Raw genomic sequence first — 21,472 nt, 5'->3', positions numbered from 1 at the left:
CTTGCCTTGAAGTGTTTTTGAGCTCCTTACATACCAAAACGCTAAAACACATGCAAAACACTCCTTTAAGGGCAAGAAGAGTAACATTACCAACAACATGTGTTTTAAGTGTTTTCTATCATGTTACCTATAAAAACGCTTAAATACATGCAAAGAACCTTATGTTTATGAAACGAAAGGACATAACGAGAAACGTGTATTATGTGTGTTATTAAGTTCCTTAAGTACCAAAACGTTAAAACCCACAAATAACACTCTTTATGAAGAAAAAATGAATAAATAAATAAATAGAAAAATAGCATTTTTTTTTTTTTGTTATTGATATTCATAGCTACCAAGATGCCAAAATTCAGCCAAAGTTAAGGAAAATTATGTGGAAAAAAGAACATCATCGAAAAAGTTCATTTTAGCTTTTTTTCGGAGTTATGTACCAAACCCTAAAGTGTATGCAAATTAATTGAAGTGTATGGGGAAATTAAATGACTTTACAAGAAACCTTTCTTCTGAGTGTTTTTCTGCATGTTAGGCACCAAAACGATAAATAATATGGAAATCAAAAACAAAATTATTGAAAACGTGTCTTTTCAATGTTTTACGTAGAAAACGCTAAAACGGATGGAAACCAACCAATATGAAGAAATAGAATAACATTACCAAAAAGGTATATTTTGAGTGTTTTCAGCTTGTTACATAAAAAAAATGCGAAAATGGATGCAAAGCACTCTATATTAGGAAAAAAAAAAAAAGGACAGAACAAGAAACGTGTATAATGAGTGTTTCATAGTTTCACAAGAATCACAAGGCAAAAAACGCAAAAACTCGTGTGTATGGAAAAGATTCTAAGATAAAAAAAAAATGCTGAAAATCAAGAATAACACTCTTAATTGAGAAACCGAATAATCTTACTAAATGCGTGTATTTTGAGTGTTTTTCACATTCTTAGTTACCAAAACCCCAAATTCCATGCGAAATTAGCTTTATGTGTGAAAAAAAATTACATTACCAGAAAAATGTCTTTTAAGGGTTTTTGAACGTGTTAGGATATAAAGCACTAAAAAGCAAGGCAATCACATTACATAGGAATAAAACCAACTTTTACCAAGATTTTACCTTTAAGTGTTTTTGAGCTCCTTACATACCAAAACACGAAAACGCATGCAATACACTTTTTACGGAGAAACAGAATAACATTACCAAAAACATGTATTTTGAGTGTTTTTGATCATGTTTTCTATAAAAACGCTTGAATACATGCAAAGATCCTTATGTTTGGGAAACGAAAGGACATTACGAGAAACGTGTATTATGAGTGTTTTTTAAGTTCATTAAGTACGAAAAAGCCTCAAGTTCATTAAGTACGAAAAAGGCCTCAAATAACTTTCTTTATTGAGAAAAAATAAATAAATAATAAAAATTATGATTTTTTTTTTCATTATTATTTATCTTCACAGGCAACGAGATGTCAAAATTCGGGGAAAGTTCAGGAAATTATGGGAAGGAACATTATAAAAAAAGTTAAATTTAGCTTTTTTTTCCGAACTGTTATGTACCAAATCCCTAAAGTGCATGCAAAGCCACCTATATAGGGAAATTAAACGTCTTTGCCAGAAAACTGTCTTACAGTATGAGTGTTTTTCAGCATGTTAGGAACCAACACGATAAAACCCATGGAAGTCAATCTATATGGGAATCCAAAACAAAATTATTGAAAACGTGTCTTTTCGGTGTTTTACGTAGAAAAAGGCTAAAACAGATGGTAACCAACCAATATGAAGAAATAGAATAATATTACCAAAAAGGTATGTTTTGAGTGTTTTTGAAATTGTTACCTACAAAAAACGCGAAAATGGATGGAAAGCACTCTATATTGGGAAGCAAAAGGAAATTACGAGAAACGTGTATAATGAGTGTTTTATAGTTTCACAAGAACCACAAGGCAAAAAACGCAAAAACTTGTGTATATAGAGAAGTTTCTTACATTCCAAAATGCTGAAACTCATGAATAACACTTTTAATTGAGAAACAGAACTATCTTACCAAATTTGAGTATTTTGAGTGTTTTCACATTCTTAGTTACGAAAATCCGAAATTACATGCGAAACTAGTTTTATGTGGGAAAAAATGACATTACCAGAAAAGTGTCTTTTGAGTGTTTTTGAGAATGATATGCAACACAGCACTAAAAAGCAGAACAATCACATTACATGGGAATAAAACCAACTTTTACTAAAAACTTGCCTTTGTGTTTTTTAACTCCTTACATACCAAAACGCTAAACATCATGCAAAACACCCTTTATGGAGAAAAAAATATAACATTACCAAAAACATGAATTTTAAGTGTTTTTGATCATGTTACCTATAAAAACGCTTAAATACATGCAAAGAACCCCAAGTTTTTGAAACGAAAGGATATTACGAAAATTGTGTATATTTTGAGTTATTAAGTTCCTTAAGTACCAAAAAGCTAAAACACACAAATAACCCTTTATAGAGAAAAAAATAAATAAATACATACAAAAATTTTGGTATTCATTTTCATAGGTATTGAGATGCCAAAACTCTGGCTAAATTCAGGGAAATTAGGTAAAAAAAAAAAAATAAAATTATCAAAAAAAACAATTTTAGCTTTTTTTTCCGGAGTTATGTACCAAACCCTGAAGTGCCTGCAAAGCCACCTTTATGGGAAAATTACATGACTTTACCAGAAACCTGTCTTTTGAGTGTTTTTCAAAAATTCCAACAATATTACTGAAAACGTGTTTTCTCAGAGATTTACGAAGAAAAACGCTAGAACGGATGCAAACAACCCAATATGAAGAAATAGAATAACATTACCAAAAAGATATATTTTAAGTGTTTTTAAGCTTATTACCAACAAAAAATGCAAAAATGGATGGAAAGCACTCTATATTAGGAAACAAAGGAACATTACGAGAAACGTGTATAATCAGTGTTTTATAGTTTCACAAGAACCACAAGGCAATAAACGCAAAAACTCGTGTATATAGAGAAGTTTCTTACATACCAAAATTTTGACGTTTTTCAAAGAATGAGGAAATGAAAAGACATTGCGAGAAACGTGTGTTATGAGTGTTTTTGAGTTTCCTGTCTACAAAAACGCGAAAACCCTGTAATAAAACTCTAAATGGAAAAACAGAACAACATCAAAAGAAAAAACAAACGTGTTTTGTGTATTCTTTTACACTGTTAAGTAATTAAATGCATAAATACATGTAAGGTACCCTATATTAGGAAAAAAAAAAAGACATTTCCAGGAACATGTTTTTTGAGTGATTACGATCTTGTTAGGTACCAAAACGCAAAAATGTATGCAAACACTCTTCATGTAGAAAACATGATAATATTACTGAAACCAAGTATTTCGAGAGTTTTTGAGCTTATTACGTAGAAAAACGCCAAAATGCTTGATTACGCAATATGAGGAAACAAAAACACATTACGAGAAACTTGTGTTATGAGTGTTTTTTTTTCAGTTTCTTAGGTACTAAAACGCTAATACGCCTAAATATATGGAGACAAATAACATTATAAAAAACTTGCATTTTAAGTATATTTCACATGGTTAGGTACCAAAACGCCAAAATGTACGCAAAGCACACTTTATAGGAAAAGGAAACGATATTTCCAGAAATGTGTTTTTTGAGTGTTTATGAGTGTGTTAGGCACCAAAACGGTTAAAAAAAGCATGAAAAGTACCCTATATGGAAAAAAGAAAAATCATTAACAAAAACGTTTCTCTTCGGTCTTTTTGAGCGACTTACGAAAACGCTAAGGAGCATGCAAAACAACTTTTATGGAGAAACAGTATAAGTAATAAAATCGTGTCTTTTGAGTGCTTTTTCAGCTTGTTTCGTAGAAAAATGCTAAAATTCATGCAAAAACGAAAAGACATCACGAAAACGCTAAAAAGGGTGTAAATAATCTTTATATAGGAACACAACATTAAGAAAAACGAGTATTTTTATTGCTTTTCACATAGTTAGGTAACAAAAAAGCCTAACAATTTGAAATAGACTCAAGATACATGTTATTAATAATGTTATGTGTCTTCATATAAAGTGCTATTCATGCGTTTTTGCGTTTTTGTACCTAAGAACCAAAAACATTCATAATAAACGTTTCTCGTAAAGTCTTTTCGTTTCGAAAGATACTTTCTTGTAACAATTTCATTTCCCCATATCAAAGGCTTTCCATGCATTTTAGGGTTTCGGTAACTAATAATGTGAAATATGCTCAAAACACACGTTTTTGTTAATGTAGTTGTGTTTCTTCATATAGTGCTGTTTATAGGTTTAGCGTTTTAATACCTAAAATGTTAAAAAAAATAATTATAATACATGTTTTTCGTAATGTCATTACGTCTCCCTATTAAGAGTATTTTGCATCCATTTTAATGTTTTTGTATGCAACAAACTCAAAAAACTCTCATAATACTAGTTTTTGGTAATGATATTCTTCTACATAACAGGTGTTTTGCATGCTTTTTTAGGGTTTCGGTACGTAAGAGACTGAAAACACTCAAAAGACATGTTTTTTTGGTAAAGTTGTTTTCTATTCCCATTTAGGGTGTTTACCACTGCATTTTAGCGTTTTGGTGACAAACATACAAAGAAACACTAAAAAAAACACATTTTATCGTTTCCAAATATATTGGTACTTATCAATGTGGAAAAAAAAAAACTCAAATTACGCAGTTTTTGGTAATGTTGTTCTGTTTTTTTCGTATAAGGTGGTATTAACGCGTTTTCGCAGTTCGGTACCTGGGAAGATCAAAAACACTTATAATACACTTTTCTTCTAATGTCTTTTTTATTTCCCCACTTAGTAAACTTTTCATATACTTTGGTGTTATTCTGTGTAACAATCTCAAAAACACTCAAAATACTTGTTTTTGGTAATGTTATTCTGTTTTTGCATAAAGGGTGTTTTGCATTCATTTTACCTTTTTGGTACATAAGAAGTTCAAAAACACTCAAAAGTCATGTTTTTTGTTAAGTCGTTTTGTATATATAAATAAGGTGATTTCCATGCTTTTTAGCGTATTGGTGCTTAACACGCTCAAAACATTTAAAAGATACGTTTCTGGAAATCTCGTTTTTACCCATATAGAGGATTTTCAATGCCTTTTGGTGATTTGCTATTTATTAATGTGAAAACACTCAAAATACACGTTTTTTTTTGGTCTCGATATCGAGTACTATTCCTGAGTTTCAGCATTTTGTTACCTAAGATGTTCAAAAACACATAATAGATTTTCTTCGTAATGTCCTTTCGTTTCCCTATATAACGTTATTTTCATGCATTTTTGCATTTTTGTACGTAACACGCTAAAAACACTCGAAATAGTTATTTTTTGTAATATTATTCTTTTTCTCCATAAAGTGTTTTGTATTCGTTATAGCGTTTTGTACGTAGGAAGCTCTATAACATTCAAAAGACACGTTTTTTCGTAATGATGTTTTATATTGCCATATACGTTTCTTTGCATGCATTTGGCGTTTTGTTAAATACACTCAAAATATATGTTTTAGGTATTTTTTTTTTCATATTAAGTGCTGTCAATGCGTTTTAGCGTCTTTGTACCTAAAAAGGTAAAAAAAAAAAAACGATTATAATAGATCTCTCATAATGTCCTTTCGTTTCCCAAAATAGAGGACTTTGCATATATTTTGGCGTTTCTTTATGTAACAAGCTCAAAAACACTCAAAATAATTGTTATTCACTTTTTTTTTTTTTATGAAGTGTGTTTTGCTTGTTTTCGAGTTTTGGTGCTAAAGAAAAATTCTAATACCATGAAAAGACACTTGTTCGTAATGTTGTTTTACCATATAGGGTGATTTCCATGCTTTTTAGCGTTATGATGCCTAATACGAAAAAAAATAATAAATAATAAAAAAAACCCTAAAAAGACATTTTTCTAGTAATGTAGTTTTATTTCCCTATATAGGTGACTGTGAATACATTATGGCATTTTGGTACCAAATAATAAAAAAAAATAACACTCAAATTATAAATTATTGGTAATGTTGTTCTGATTTGTCGATATAAAGTGCACTATAAAATTCATGCGTTTTAGTATTTTGCTACCTAAGAAGCTCTAAAACTCCCATAATACAAGTTTTTCCTAATGTCTTTTCCTTTAACATTACAGAGTCTTTTGCTTGCATTTTTGGCATTTTCCACGTACTAAGCTCAAAAACAAACAAAAACACGTTTTTGATACTTATACTGTTTCTTCATGTTTTTTTTTTTTTATTTGCAAGCGTTTCAGCGTTTTTGGTACGTAAGTAGCTCAAAAACACTATAAAGAGACGTTTTGGTAATGTCTTGTTCTCCTATAAAGGGTACTTTCCCTCCTTTTTTATCGTTTGGGTGTCTGCACATAAATATATAAAAAAAAACACGTTTCTTGAAATCTCGCTTCCTTTCTCCATATACGGTGCTTTCCACGGATTTTAAAACCTAACAATATGATATACACTAAAAATAACACGTAATGTAATTCTGTTTCTCTCTATAGAGTGCTATTCATACTCATTCATAGCGTTTTGGTACCTATGAAACTAATAAAATACTCATAATACACGTTTTTTCGTAATGTTTATCCATTTCCCCATTTAGGGTACTGTGCTTAACATTTGGCGTTTTTCTACGAAACAATTTGAAAAAAACACTCAAAATACTTATTTTCTTAATGTTATTAATAATATTTTGCATACGTTTCAATGTTTTGGTACATAACTTGCTCAAAAACAGTGGAAAAAACGTTTCTGGTAATGTGTTGTTTTCCCATATAGGGTTTTTTGTTTCTTTTTTTTTTTCGTTTTGGTATCTAACACGCTTATCAACAATCAAAGGACACTTTTCTTGAAATATCGTTTTCTTTCACCATATAGGGTGCTTTTTTGCATTTTGGAGTTTTGGTACCTGACAATGTGAAATACACTCAAAATACATGTTTTTGGAAATATTGATTTTTTTTCTCTATAGAGTGATAATTATTGCCCTTTAGCGGTTTGTTACCTAAGAAGTAAAAAAAAAAACACATTTCTCGGAATATATATATTTTTTCCATTTAACCAAATAGGGTACTTGGAATGTATTTTGACGTTTTTCACGTAACAGCCTCAAAAACAATAAAAAAAACGTTTCTCGTAATGTCTTTTTCTTTCTTCATATAGAATACTTTGCATACATTATGGCGTTTTTCTACCTAACAAGCTCAAAAACTCTCAAACGATTTCTTTTTGGTGATATTAATCTGTTTTTCCATAAAGGGTGTTTTTCATGCATTTTACACTCTCGGTACGTAAGCAGCTTAAAAAAAAAAAAAAAAAAAACTCGACACGTTTTTGGCAAAGTATTTATTTATTTTTTTTTTTTATTTCCTTGTTTATGTGTATATGAACTTGTTAACCACAAAACAGTAAAAGCTTGAAAACTTCCCTATACTGGAAAAGCAAAACAACATTCCCCCCAAAAACGTATTTTTGGGGGTATTTTTCAGGTACTTACGTACAAAAACGCTAAAATGCTTGCAAAAATCCCTTCATGAAAAAAACAAATAATCTTACCAGAAACTAGTATTTCATTTGATTTCTTAAGCTTGTCACGTACAAAAGCGCCAAAATACATGCAAAGTACACTATATATGGATACGAAAATGCATTACGAGAAACGTGCAGTGTGACTGTTTTCAACTTATTAGGTACCAAAACGCTAAAGCGAATGAATAGCACTCTATATGGAGAAACAAAAACGCTAAAATGCATGCAAAGCATCATATATGAGGGAAAATACGACACTTCTAGAAACGTGTCTTTTCAGTGTTTGTAAGCGTATTAGGTACCAAAAACGATAAAAAGCAAGGAAAGAACCATACATGGGAAAACAAAACATTACAAAAAAGTCTTTTCATTGTTTTGAGATACTTACATACTAAAACGCAAAGGCGCATGCAAAACACCTTTTATGGAGAAGCGGGAAAACGTGTATTTTTAATGTTTTAAGCTAATTACGTAAAAAAAATTTCAAAATTCATGTAAAGTTCCCAATATGGGGAAACGAAAAGACATTACGAGAAACGTATATTGTAAGTATTTTAGACCTTATTAGGTTGAAAAATACGAAAATGCATGAATACCACTCTATATGGAGAAACAGAGCAACATTACTAAAAAAGTGTATTTTGTTTTCACAATGTTATGTACCAAAACGTCGAAATTCATGCAAAGTGCAATCTATGGGAGAAATGAAACGAAACACTAAGAAGTATGAAAAGAGCACTATGTTGGAAGGGAAAAAGAAATAACCAACAAAGTGACTTTTCACGTGTTTGTAAGTTTTTAAATTTATAATGTACCAAAACGATAAAACATGCAAAACACCCTTCCTGCAGAAACATAAAACATTACCAAAAACGAGCATTTTGAGCGATTTTTCAGCTTGTTATGTACAAAAGCGTCAAAATGCATATAAAGTACCCTATATAAGAAAACGAAAAGACATTAAGAGTAACCAGTATTATGAGATTTTTTTTTTTTTAGCTTATTAGGTACCAAAGCGATTCTGTATGGAGAAAACGTGTATTTTAAGTGTATCTAGCTTTTTTAGGTATCAAAACGCCAAAATGCATGCAAAGCATGCATTTTCAGAAACATGTCTTTTGAGAGTTTATGAGTGTGTTAGGCACAAAAAGCTCTTAAGAAGCATGGAAAGTACCGTAAATGGGAAAATATTAAGTGTTTTGAGCTACTTACGTAGGAAAACGCTAAAACAGTTGCAAAACACACTTTATGGAGAAATTCCAATTTACCAAAAACATGCATTTTGAGAGATTTTGAGCCTGTTACGTACAAAAACGATAAAATACATGCAAATAACCCTAAAAGGGGAAAAGAAAACATTAAACGAAACGTATATTTTGAGTGCTATTGAGCTTCATAGGTACCAGAACACTAAAACGTATGAACAATACTCTATATGGAGAAACAGAACAAGATTAACCAAAACTTGTGTTTTAAGGCTTTATTCACGTTATTAGGTACCGCATTGCGAAAATGCATGCAAAGCATACTATATGGGGAGAGGAAACATTTCCAGAAACATGTCCTTTCAGTGTTTATGAGCGTGTTAGGTACCAAGAAGCTAAAAACCAAGGAAAGCACCCTATGGAGAAAACAAAAGATTACAAAAACTTTTCATTTCAGTGCTTATGAGCTACTTACATACAAAAATACTTAAACGCATCCAAAACGCCCTTTTTTTTGAAAAACTGAATAACATTACCAAAAAAACGTGTATTTTCAATGTTTTTGAGCTTGTTACCCCCCAAAAAAAGAGTAACCAAAGACATTATGAGAAACTTATATTAAGAGCGTTTTTGAGCTTCTCAGGTACCAAAACGCGAAAATGCATGAATAATACTCTCTTTGGAGAAACACAACAATATTAGATACCAAAACGCTAAAAAGCAACGAAAGCTCCCTATTTGGAAAAGCAAAACATTACCAAAAGCGTGTCTTTTGAGAGTTTTTACAGCCACTTACGTACCAAAACGCTAAAATGCATGCAAAGCACATTTTATGGAGAAACAGAATAACATTACCGGAAACGTGTTTTTTTTTCTTTTAGCTTCTTATGTATAAAAAAAAAAGCAAAAATGCATGCAAAGTTTCCTAAATGGCGATACGAAAAGAAATAAAAAGACACTTCATTTATCAGTGTTTTGAGATTCTTAGGTAGCAAAATGCATAAACGCATGTATAACATTATATATGAAGAAACAGAAGAACATTACCGAAAACGTATATTTTGCGTGTTTTTTCACATTGTTACGTAACAAAACGCCAAAATGCATGGAAATCATCCAATATGGATAAAATAAAGGACATTACGAGAAAGATGTATTATTAGTGTTTTTGAGAGTCTTGGGTACCAAACGCGAAAACTATTTAGTACCACTGTATATGGAGAAACAGAACATTACCAAAAACATTTATTTTGAGTGTTTTTCACAATTTTATGTACCAAAACGTCAAAATGCCTCCAGAGCACCATCTATGGGGAAATGAAACGATTTTTCCAGAAACATGTGTTTTGAGTGTTGATGAACGTGTTTGGTACCAAAGTTATGAAAAGCATGGAAAGCTACCTATATGAAAGAACAAGACAACCAAAAATTTATCTTTTGGGTATTTTCAGCTACTTACGTACCATAACGCTGAGATGTATGCAAAACACCCTTTATTACCATAAACTATTTTTTTTCTTTTTACATATAAAAAGAAACATAAATGCATGCAAAATACTTTCCAAAGGGAAACGAAAAGACATTAGAAGAAACTTTTATTATAATTTTTTTTATTTTTTAGGTACCAAGTCCTATTTGACGCATTGAAGAACACTCTATATAAAGAAAAGAACTAGATTACCAAAAATGTGCTTTTTGAGTGTTTTTCACTTTGTTAGGTACGAAAACACTCAATAAAGAGTGTTATTTGTGGGTTTTAGCTTTTTCGTACTTAACGAACTTAAAAAAAACTCATAAAACACGTTTCTCGTAACGTCCTTTCATTTTCCAAACAAAGGGTTCTTTGCATGTATTTAAGCTTTTTTATAGGTAACATGATCAAAAACGCTCAAAATACATGTTTTTGGTAATGTTATTCTGTTTCTCCATAAAGGGTGTTTTGCATGCGTTTTAGAGTTTTGGTATGTAAGAATCTCAAAAACACTTAAAGGCAGGTTCTTGGTAAAAGTTGGTTTTATTCCCATGTAATGTGATTGCCATGCTTTTTTGTGCTTTATTGCCTATCACGCTCAAAAACACTCAAAAGACACTTTTCTTATAATGTCATATTTTTTTCCCACATAAAGCTAGTTTGGCATGCAATTTGGGGTTTTGGTAACTAAGAATGTGAAAAGCACTCAAAATACACGCATTTGGTAAAGTTGTTCTGTATTTTCAATTAAGAGTGTTATTCCTGAGTTTCAGCATTTTGGTATCTAAGATACCATATACTCGTACACCGAGTTTTGTGCTTTTTGCCTTGTGGTTCTTGTGAACCTATAAAACACTCATTATACACGTTTCTCGTAATGTCCTTTTGTATCCCAATATAGAGTGCTTTCCATCCATTTTCGCGTTTTTTGTAGGTAAGAAGCTCAAAAACACTCAAAATATACCTTTTTGGTAATGTTATTCTATTTCTCCATATTCGTTGGTTTGCATCGTTTTAGCGTTTTTCTACGTAAAACACTGAAAAGACACTTTTCAGTAATTTTGTGATGGATTCCCATATTGAGAGACTTCCATATTATTTATCGTTTTGGTGCCTAACATGCTGAAAAACACTCAAAAGACAGGTTTCTGGTAAAGTCGTTTAATTTCCCCATAGAGGTGGCTTTGCATGCAATTTAGGTTTTGGTACATAACTGTCCGAAAAAAGCTAAAATTAACTTTTTTGATAATATTCTTTTTTCCACATAATTTCCCTGAATTTTCATTCAACATTCAACAGAAGTTAAGCTGACAGGTCTATAATTAGACGTTAAATTTTTATCTCCTTTCTTAAAGGTAGGTACTATATTTGCCTGCCTCCACATTACCAATACCTCACATGACTAAAGTGATTTCCTAAGGACAGAAACTAACAGATTACTTACAACCTTTTTCCATTCCTTAAATACTCTGGAATATATTTCATCTGGTCCTGGTGACTTTAACTTTTTTACTTATCTATCTCCTGTTCCACTATCTCTTTATTTATGGTAATATCTGTCAGCTTCTCATTCCCTTCTACTCTAAATATCTTCTCACTATTCGGCAAATCCTGCATGTTTTCCTGGGCAAAGACAGTTAAAAAATACTCGTTTACCATTTTACTAATCTCCTCCCAACAACTAAGCAGGTCCCATTCTGCTGTCTTTAAGGAACTATTGTTTCTCTATTCTTCGCCTTATATGCCTGATAAAATCTCTTGGGGTCCATCTTCGCTTGGCTGGCTACCTTTAATTCATAACTATTTTTAGCTTTCCTTGTTAAACTCCTGACTTTTCAAATTCATTATATTATGGCCTTAAAACCACTACCCCTGTCTTTAATCTCATATATACTTCTCTTTCGCCCTATGTAGTGTTTTATCCTCAGTCATCCATTTAGGACTATTCTTCTGCGATCTTATTCTTCTGTAAGGGATGTTCCCTAACTGTCCTGAATGTAATTTATCAACGAAATATTTATTTCACTTCTCCATAAAGGGTGTTTTGCTTGGGTTTTAGCGTTTCTGTACATAAGAACCTATAAAACACGTTTTTAGTAATGTTGTTTTGTATTCCTTTTTTTGTTTTTTTGGTAAATAAAACGCTCAAAAATACTCAAAATACACTTTTCTCGTAATGTCTTTTTGTTTTCATATAGTGTAATTTCATGATCTTGGCATTTCTCTACGTATGAAACTCAAAAGCACTCAATATAAATGATTTTTTTAAGGGGGTAAATTTATATATATATATATTTTTTTTTTATTACATACGTTTTAGCGTTTTAGTACGTAACTTTATAAACATTGAAAAGACACGTTTTTGATAATGTTGTTTTGTTTCCATAAACACTAAAAAGACGTTTCTTAACATATCGTTACCTTTGCCAAATATAGGGTGCTTTAAATGCATTTTGGCGTTTTGTCACTTCAAAATATGAAATGCACTTAAAATACACGTTTTTGATAATGTTGTTCTGTTTGTCTCTATACAGAGTCCTACTCATGCAAATCTGAAAAAAAAAAAAACTCAATACATGTTTCTCGTTATGCCTTTTCCATTCCCTATTGCATTGTACATTGCCTGCATATTGACCTAATATGCTGAAAAGACACGAATTTTATTTTATTTATTTTTTTTTGGTAATGGTAATCTTTTTCTACAGTTTTTTTTTTATGCGTTTTATCGTTTTGTTACCTAAAAAGCTGAAAACAGACTCAAAATGTACAATATTAGTAATGTTGTTTCGTTTTCCCATATAAGGTGTATTCCATTCTTTTTTGCATTTTCGTGCCTAACATGCACAAAAACACAAAAAAATACATTTCTTGTAATGTTGCTTCGTTCCTGAATATAAAGAGTTTTGCATCCATTTTGTCGTTTTGATATCTTACAGTACGAAAAACACTTAAAATACACAACATGTTGTTGTGTTTCTGAATAGGAAGTGTTTTTCTTGCTTTTCCTCATTTTTGGTACCTAAAAGGCTGAAAACATCCATTATACATGTTTTTCGTAATGCATTTTTCTTTTCCCATATAGAATACTTTGTATGCGTTTCTGAGTTTTCCAAGTAACAAGCCGAAAACACTCAGAACACTTTTTTATAATGATATTCTGTTTCTCCATAAAAGGTGTTTTGCATGAGTTTTAGCGTAAAAAGTAAAAACAAAACTCTCAAAAGACTCGTTTTTCGTAACGTTTTGTATTCCGCTATAAGGTCATTTTTCATGCTTTTTAGCGTTTTGTTGCCTAACGTGCTGAAAGACACATAAATACACGTTTCTCGTTTCTTGTAATCACGTTTCATTTTCGTATATAAAGGCTTTTCAGGTATTTTGGTAATGTAAAAAGCACTCTAAATGCGTGTTTTTAATAATGTCGTTCTGTTTTTCCATATATAGTTGTATTATCACATTTTTCCGTTTTGGTACCTAAGAAGCTTAAAAACACTTTCTCGTAATGTCTTTTCGTTTTATCATAGAGAGTACTTTGCACGGTTTTTTTCTTTTTTGTACGTAACAAACTTAGAAAACAATTGAAATACAAGTTTAAATAAAGTTATTGTGTTTCTGAATAAAGCATATTTATATCCGTTTTAGCTTTTGGAAACGTAAGTAGCTCACAAACACTGAAAAGAGACATTTTTTGTAATGTTGTTTTGTTTTCCCAGATATAGTGGACACACAAAGCGTTTTCGCTTTTATCATTTTGGTGCCTAGCACGCTCATCAACATCTGGAAAGACACTTCTGGAAAACTCGTTTCGCCATTTAGGGTGCATTACATAGACAATGGCGTTTTGGTACCTAACAATGTGAAATATACTTAAAATACACGTTTTTGGTAATGTTGTTTTGTTTCTCCAAAGAGATCGCTAGTCATGCGAGTTCTCGTTTTTGTACCTAAGAAGCCCCCAAAAAAACACTAAGAAATGGTTCTCGCAATCCCCTTTCGTCTAAACATATAGGGAACTTAGGATGCATTTTGCCGGTTTTGTACGTAAAAAACCTGAAAACAGTCAAAATACTTGTTTTTGGTAAAATTATTCTGTTTCACCATGAACTGTATTTTATACGGGTTTTATCGTTTCAGTACGTAAGAAGATTAAAAACACTCAAAAGACATGTACGTACGTAACGTTGTTTTGTATTCTTATATAAGGTGATTTCCATGCTTTTAAGCGTGTTGGTAACTAACACGCTCAAAAACACTGAAAAGACACGTTTCTGGTAATGCTGTTTCGTTTCCCCATATATGAACCTTTATTGCCTCGTGCTGTTTTGCTACCTAATAATGTGAGAAAACACTCAAAATACACGTTTTTGGTAATGTTGTTAGTTTTTCGATATAGAGTACTATTTATTCGTTTTAGGATTTTGGTACCTAAGAAGATAAAAAAAAAAAACTCATAATACACGCTTCTCGTAATTTCTCGTTTTCCCGTATAGAGTAAATTGCATTTATTTTTACTTTTCAACGTAACAAGCTCAAAACATTTAAAACACATATTTTTTCATAAAGTTATTGTGTTTATGAAGGGTGTTTTTGCATGTAATTTAGAGTTTTGGTACGTAAGAAGCTGAAAAACACTCATAAGATACGTTTTTTTCGTAATGTTTTGAATTGTCATACATACACCTTGGTGCCTTACATGCTCAGAAACCCTCAAAGCACTATTCTTTTTTTTTTTTTTTCTGAAAAGTGTCGTTTCCTTTCCTATTATAAGGGGCTTTGCATGCATTTTGGCGTTTTGGCGGGTAACAATGTGAAACACACTCAAAATACATGATTTCTCTATTTCGAAAAACAAAACAACATTATATTAATCGTGCCTTTTGAGTCTTTTCATCTATTTACGTACCAAAACGCTAAAACGCATGCAAAAAACTTTAATGTAGAAACAGAATAATATTATCAAAATCATAAATTCAAAATTTTTTTTTTATAGCTTGTTACGTAGAAAAAGCGAAAATGCATGCAAAGTAACCTATATAGGGAAACAAAAAGACTTCATGAGAAACTTGTATTATGAGTATTTTGAGGTTCTTAGGTACCAAAATGTTAAAGTGTATGAATAACACTCTATATGGAGAAACAGAAAAGCATTATCAAAAACATGTATCTCGACTGTATTTCATATTGTTAGGCAACAAATCACCAAAAGCATGCAAAGCGATATTTCCAGAAACGTGTCTTTTTGAGTGTTTATGAGCGTGCTAAGCACCAAAACCCAAAATGTATGGAAAACAAAATAATATAACTACATACATCTCTTTTCAGTGTTTTTTGAGATATGTACCAAAACGCCAAAATGCATGCAACAAAAAAAAAAAAGTATGGAGGAATAGTAAAAAATTACAAAAGAAACGTGTTTTTAGTGCTTTTCAACTCAATACGTAGAAAACGCCAAAATGTATGTAAATTACCCTATATCTCGTAACGAAAACATATTACAAGAAACGTGTAATTTTTTGTGTTTTTGAGCTTCTTTGGTACCAAAACGAGAAAAAGTATGCATAGCACCCTATATATAGAAACATAATAAGATGATTTTTCACATTGTTAGATACCAAAACGCCAAAATGTATGGAAAGTACCTTATATCGGGATAGGAAACGAGATTTCAAGAAACGGGTCTTTTGTGTGTTTGTGAGCGTGCTAGGCACAAAAATGCTAAAAAAAAAAAAACTTAAAACAAACATTAATAAAACATCTGAGAGTTTTTGAGCTACTTACGAGTACGTCATAAAATGATAAAATGCTTGCAAATGCTTTATGGAAAAACAAAATAACTTTAGCAAAAAACGTGTATTTTTTTCAGCTTTTTACGGACAAAAACGCTGAATTGAATTATAAGGGGAAACGAAAGAACTTTACGGGAAACGTGTATTATGATTGTTTTTGAGCTTTTTAGGTACCAAACCAGAAAAAAAATATATATGAATATCACACTATATAAAAGAAACATAAATTATTATCAAAAAACTTGTATTTTGAATGTTTTTAACATTGTTAGGTATCAAAACGGCGAAGTGCATGGATATATCCCTATAAGGGAAAACAGAACTACATTTCCAGAATCATATATTTTCAGTGTTTTTAACGTATTAGCAAGGAAAAAGGTTAAAAAAAAACATGAATTATATCTCTATGGAAAATAAATAACGAGAGTTTTTTAGTTTTTTTTTACGTTGAAAACACCAAAATGCATACAAACTATCCTATACGGGGAACCGAAACGACATTACAAAAAACGTTTATTATCATTATCTTTTTTTTTTTTTTAGCTTCTTAGGTACCATAACGTTAAAACGCATGAATAGCGCTTTATTTGGAGAAACAGAAGATTAATACCAAAAAACGTGTATTGTAAGTGTATTTCACATTATTAGGAGATATAACAGCGAAATGCATGCAAAGCACTCGATATTGAGAAACGAAAAGTCTTTACGAGAAAACTCTTTTTTGAGCTTCTTAAGTACCAAAACTCTAAAACGCATCAATAGCATCTATATGAAAAAAAAAAACAGAACAATACTACCAAAAAACGTGTCTTTTGAGTGTTTTTTCAGTATATTACGTATCAAAAACGCAAAAAAGTGCATGCAAAACACAATTTATGGAGAAAAAGAATAATATTACCAAAAAACAAGTTTTTTGAGTGTTTTGTGAGCTTAGGTGGAAAAATGCCAAAATACATCCTTCTTAGGTACGAAAAATTTATATGGAGAAACGAAAAGGCATTACAAGAAACGTGTGTTATGAATGTTTTTGAGCTTCTTAGGTACCAAAACGAAATAAACCATGAATAACATTCTATATGAAGATACAAAACATTACCAAATACGTGTGTTTTGAGTGTTTTTTTTTTCACATTCATTGATACCAAAACACCAAAATGCATCCAACGATCCCTATATAGGGAAAAGAAGTTAAATTTCTAGTAACGTGTCTTTTATGAGTTTATTAGCGTGTTAAGTACCAAAACGAAAAAAAAATAAAAAATAAACAAATACAAAAATAAAAAAAAACACCCTATATGGATAACAAAACGTCACCGAAACCGTCTCTTTTCAGTGTTTTTCAGGTAATTACGTATCATAATGCTAAAACGCATGCAAAAAAAAAACATTTATGGCGAAACATTATATATTTGCGAAAAAAAAAAATGTTTTTGAGTTTGTTACAAAAACGACAATATGCACACAATATGCACTATGGAAAAAAAAAACATCACCAAAAACTTGTGTTTTATATGTATTACACATTATTAGGTGCCAAAAAGCCAAAAAAACAGGAAAAATAGGCTATAGTTGGGAAAGAAAATGATATATCGTGAAACGTGTCTGTTGAGTGTTTATGATCATGTTAGGCACCAAAATGTTTTTTGAGGTACTTACGTACCAAAACGCTAAAACGCACGTGAAACATGATTTATGAAGAAACACAATAAATTTACGAAAAAGAAGTATGTTATGGGTTTTCAGTTTGTTACCTACGAAAACGCCAAAATGTATGCAAAGTACCTAATATTAGGAAACGAAGAGACATTACAAGAAAAGTGTATTATCAGTGTTTTTAAATTTTTGGTACCAAAACGTTAAAAGTCATAAATAGTATTACTCTATATGGAAAAAAAATAAATAAATAAAAGAAAATTACCAAAAAAACGTGATTTTTGAGTTTTTTTTCACATTGTAAGATAGCAAAAACGCCAAAATGCTTGCAAAGTGCCCTCTCTAGGGAAATGAAACATTTCCAGAAACAAGTATTTTTTTTTAAGTGTTTATGAGCGTGTTAGGCACAAAAACGCTAAAAGGCATGGAAAAGTTCCTCTATGGGGAAAGCAAAACAACATTTATAAAAACGTGTGTTTGGTGTGTTTTTGAGCTATTTATAAACAAAAACCATAAAACGAATGGAAAACCCTTTTAAATAGAAAGAGAATAACCTTAACAAAAACAAGTATTTAAATGCTTTTGAGCGTATTACGTACAAAATCGCCAAAATGCATGCAAAGAATGAGGAAATGAAAAGACATTGCGAGAAACGTGTGTTATGAGTGTTTTTGAGTTTCCTGTCTACGAAAACACGAAATCCCTGTTTTCTCTAAATGGAGAAACAGAACAACATCAAAAGAAAAAACAAACGTGTTTTGTGCATTCTTTTACACTGTTAAGTAATTAAATGCATAAATACATGTAAGGTACCCTATATTAGGAAAAAAAAAAAAGACATTTCCAGGAACATGTTTTTTGAGTGATTATGATCTTGTTAGGTACCAAAACGCAAAAATGTATGCAAACACTCTTCATGTAGAAAACATGATAATATTACCGAAACCAAGTATTTCGAGAGTTTTTGAGCTTATTACGTAGAAAAATGCCAAAATGCTTGATTACGCGATCTGAGGAAACAAAAACACATTACGAGAAACTTGTGTTATGAGTGTTTTTTTTCAGTTTCTTAGGTACTAAAACGCTAAAACGCCTAAATATATGGAGACAGTTAACATTATAAAAACTTGCATTTTGAGTGTATTTCACATGGTTAGGTACCAAAACGCCAAAATGTACGCAAAGCACACTTTATAGGAAAAGGAAACGATATTTCCAGAAATGTGTTTTTTGAGTGTTTATGAGCGTGTTAGGCACCAAAACGGTTAAAAAAGCATGAAAATTACCCAATATGGAAAAAAAGAAACATCATTACCAAAAACGTTTCTCTTTGGTCTTTTTGAACGACTTACGAAAACGCTAAGAAGCATGCAAAACAACTTTCGTGGAGAAACAGTATATGTAATAAAATCGTGTGTTTTGAGTGCTTTTTCAGCTTGTTTCGTAGAAAAATGCCACAACTCATGCAAAAACGAAAAGACATCACGAAAACGCTAAAACGGGTGTAAATAATCTTTATATAGGAACACAACATTAACAAAAGCGAGTATTTTTATTGCTTTTCACATGGTTAGGTAACAAAAAAGCCTAACAATTTGAAATAGACTCAAAATATATGTTATTAATAATGTTATGTGTCTTCATATAAAGTGCTATTCATGCGTTTTAGCGTTTTTGTACCTAAGAACCAAAAACATTCATAATAAACGTTTCTCGTAAAGTCTTTTCGCTTCGAAAGATGCTTTCTTGTAACAATTTAATTTCCCCATATCAAGGGCTTTCCATGCATTTTGGCGTTTCGGTACCTAATAATGTGAAATATGCTCAAAACACACGTTTTTGTTAATGTAGTTCTGTTTCTTCATAGAGTGCTGTTTATAGGTTTAGCGTTGTAATACCTAAAATGTAAAAAAAAAATAATTATAATACATGTTTTTCGTAATGTGATTACGTCTACCTATTAAGAGTTTTTGTATGCAAGAAAGTATGTATGTTTTTGTATGCAAGAAACTCAAAAAACTCTCAAAATACTTGTTTTTGGTAATGATATTCTTCTACATGAAAAGTGTTTTGCATGCTTTTTTAGGGTTTCGGTACGTAAGAGGCTGAAAAACACTCAAAAGACACGTTTTTTGGTAAAGTTGTTTTCTATTTCCATTTATGGTGTTTACCATTGCATTTTAGCGTTTTGGTGACAAACATACAAAGAAACACTAAAAAAAACACACATTTTATCGTTTCCAAATATATTGGTACTTATCAATGTGGAAAAAAAAACACACAAATTAAGTGGTTTTTGGTAATGTTGTTCTGTTTCTTCGTATAAGGTGGTATTAATGCGTTTTCGCATTTCGGTACCTGGGAAGCTCAAAAACACATAATACACTTTTCTTTTAATGTCTTTTTTGTTTCCCCACATAGTAAACTTTTCATATATTTTGGTGTTATTCTATGTAACAAGCTCAAAAACACTCAAAATACTTGTTTTTGGTAATGTTATTCTGTTTCTGCATAAAGGGTGTTTTGCATGCATTTTACCTTTTTGGTACATAAGAAATTCAAAAACACTCAAAAGTCATACTTTTCGTTAAGTCGTTTTGTATTCCCAAATAAAGTGATTTCTATGCTTTTTAGCGTATTGGTGCTTAACACGCTCAGAAACATTTAAAAGATACGTTTCTGGAAATCTCGTTTTTACCCATATAGAGGATTTTCAATGCATTTTGGTGATTTGCTATTTATTAATGTGAAAACACTCAAAATACACGTTTTTTTGGTCTCGATATCGAGTACTATTCTTGAGTTCCAGCATTTTGTTACCTAAGATGTTCAAAAACACTTATAATAGATTTTCTTCGTAATGTCATTTCGTTTCCCCATATAACGTTATTTTCATGCATTTTTGCATTTTTGTACGTAACACGCTAAAAACACTCGAAATAGTTATATTTTTGTAATATTATTCTTTTTCTCCATACAGTGTTTTTTTTTGTATTCGTTATAGCGTTTTGTACGTAGGAAGCTCTATAACATTCAAAAGACACTTTTTTTCGTAATGATGTTTTATATTGCCATATACGTTGCTTTGCATGCATTTTGGCGTTTTGTTAAATATACTCAAAATATATGTTTTAGGTAATGTTTTTTTTTTCATATTAAGTGCTGTCAATGCGTTTTAGCGTCTTTGTACCTAAAAAGGTAAAAAAAAAAAAAAACGATTATAATAGATCTCTCATAATGTCCTTTTGTTTCCCAAAATAGAGGATTTTGCATATATGTTGGCGTTTCTTTAGGTAACAAGCTCAAAAACACTTAAAATACTTGTTTTTCGTAAGGTTATTCTCTTATATATATATATATATATATATATATATATATATATATATATATATATATATATATATATATATATATATATATATATATATATATATATATATATATATATATATATATATATATATATATATATATATATATATATATATATATATATATATATATATATATATATATATATATATATATATATATATATATATATATATATATATATATATATATAAAGTGTGTTTTGCATGTTTTAGAGTTTTGGTGCTAAAGAAATTCTAAAACCCTGAAAAGACACGTTCGTAATGTTGTTTTACATGTATATTCCCATATAGGGTGATTTCCATGCTTTTTAGCTTTATGATGCCTAATACGAAAAAAAAGATAAAATAAATAAATAAAATAAAAACCTTCAAAAGACATTTTTCTAGTAATGTAGTTTTATTTCCCTATACAG

The sequence above is a fragment of the Scylla paramamosain genome, chromosome 35 (genome assembly GCF_035594125.1).
Source record: "Scylla paramamosain isolate STU-SP2022 chromosome 35, ASM3559412v1, whole genome shotgun sequence".
Taxonomy (NCBI): domain Eukaryota; kingdom Metazoa; phylum Arthropoda; class Malacostraca; order Decapoda; family Portunidae; genus Scylla; species Scylla paramamosain.
The sequence above is the reverse complement of the archived record's forward strand: the minus strand, read 5'-3'. Positions refer to the sequence as shown.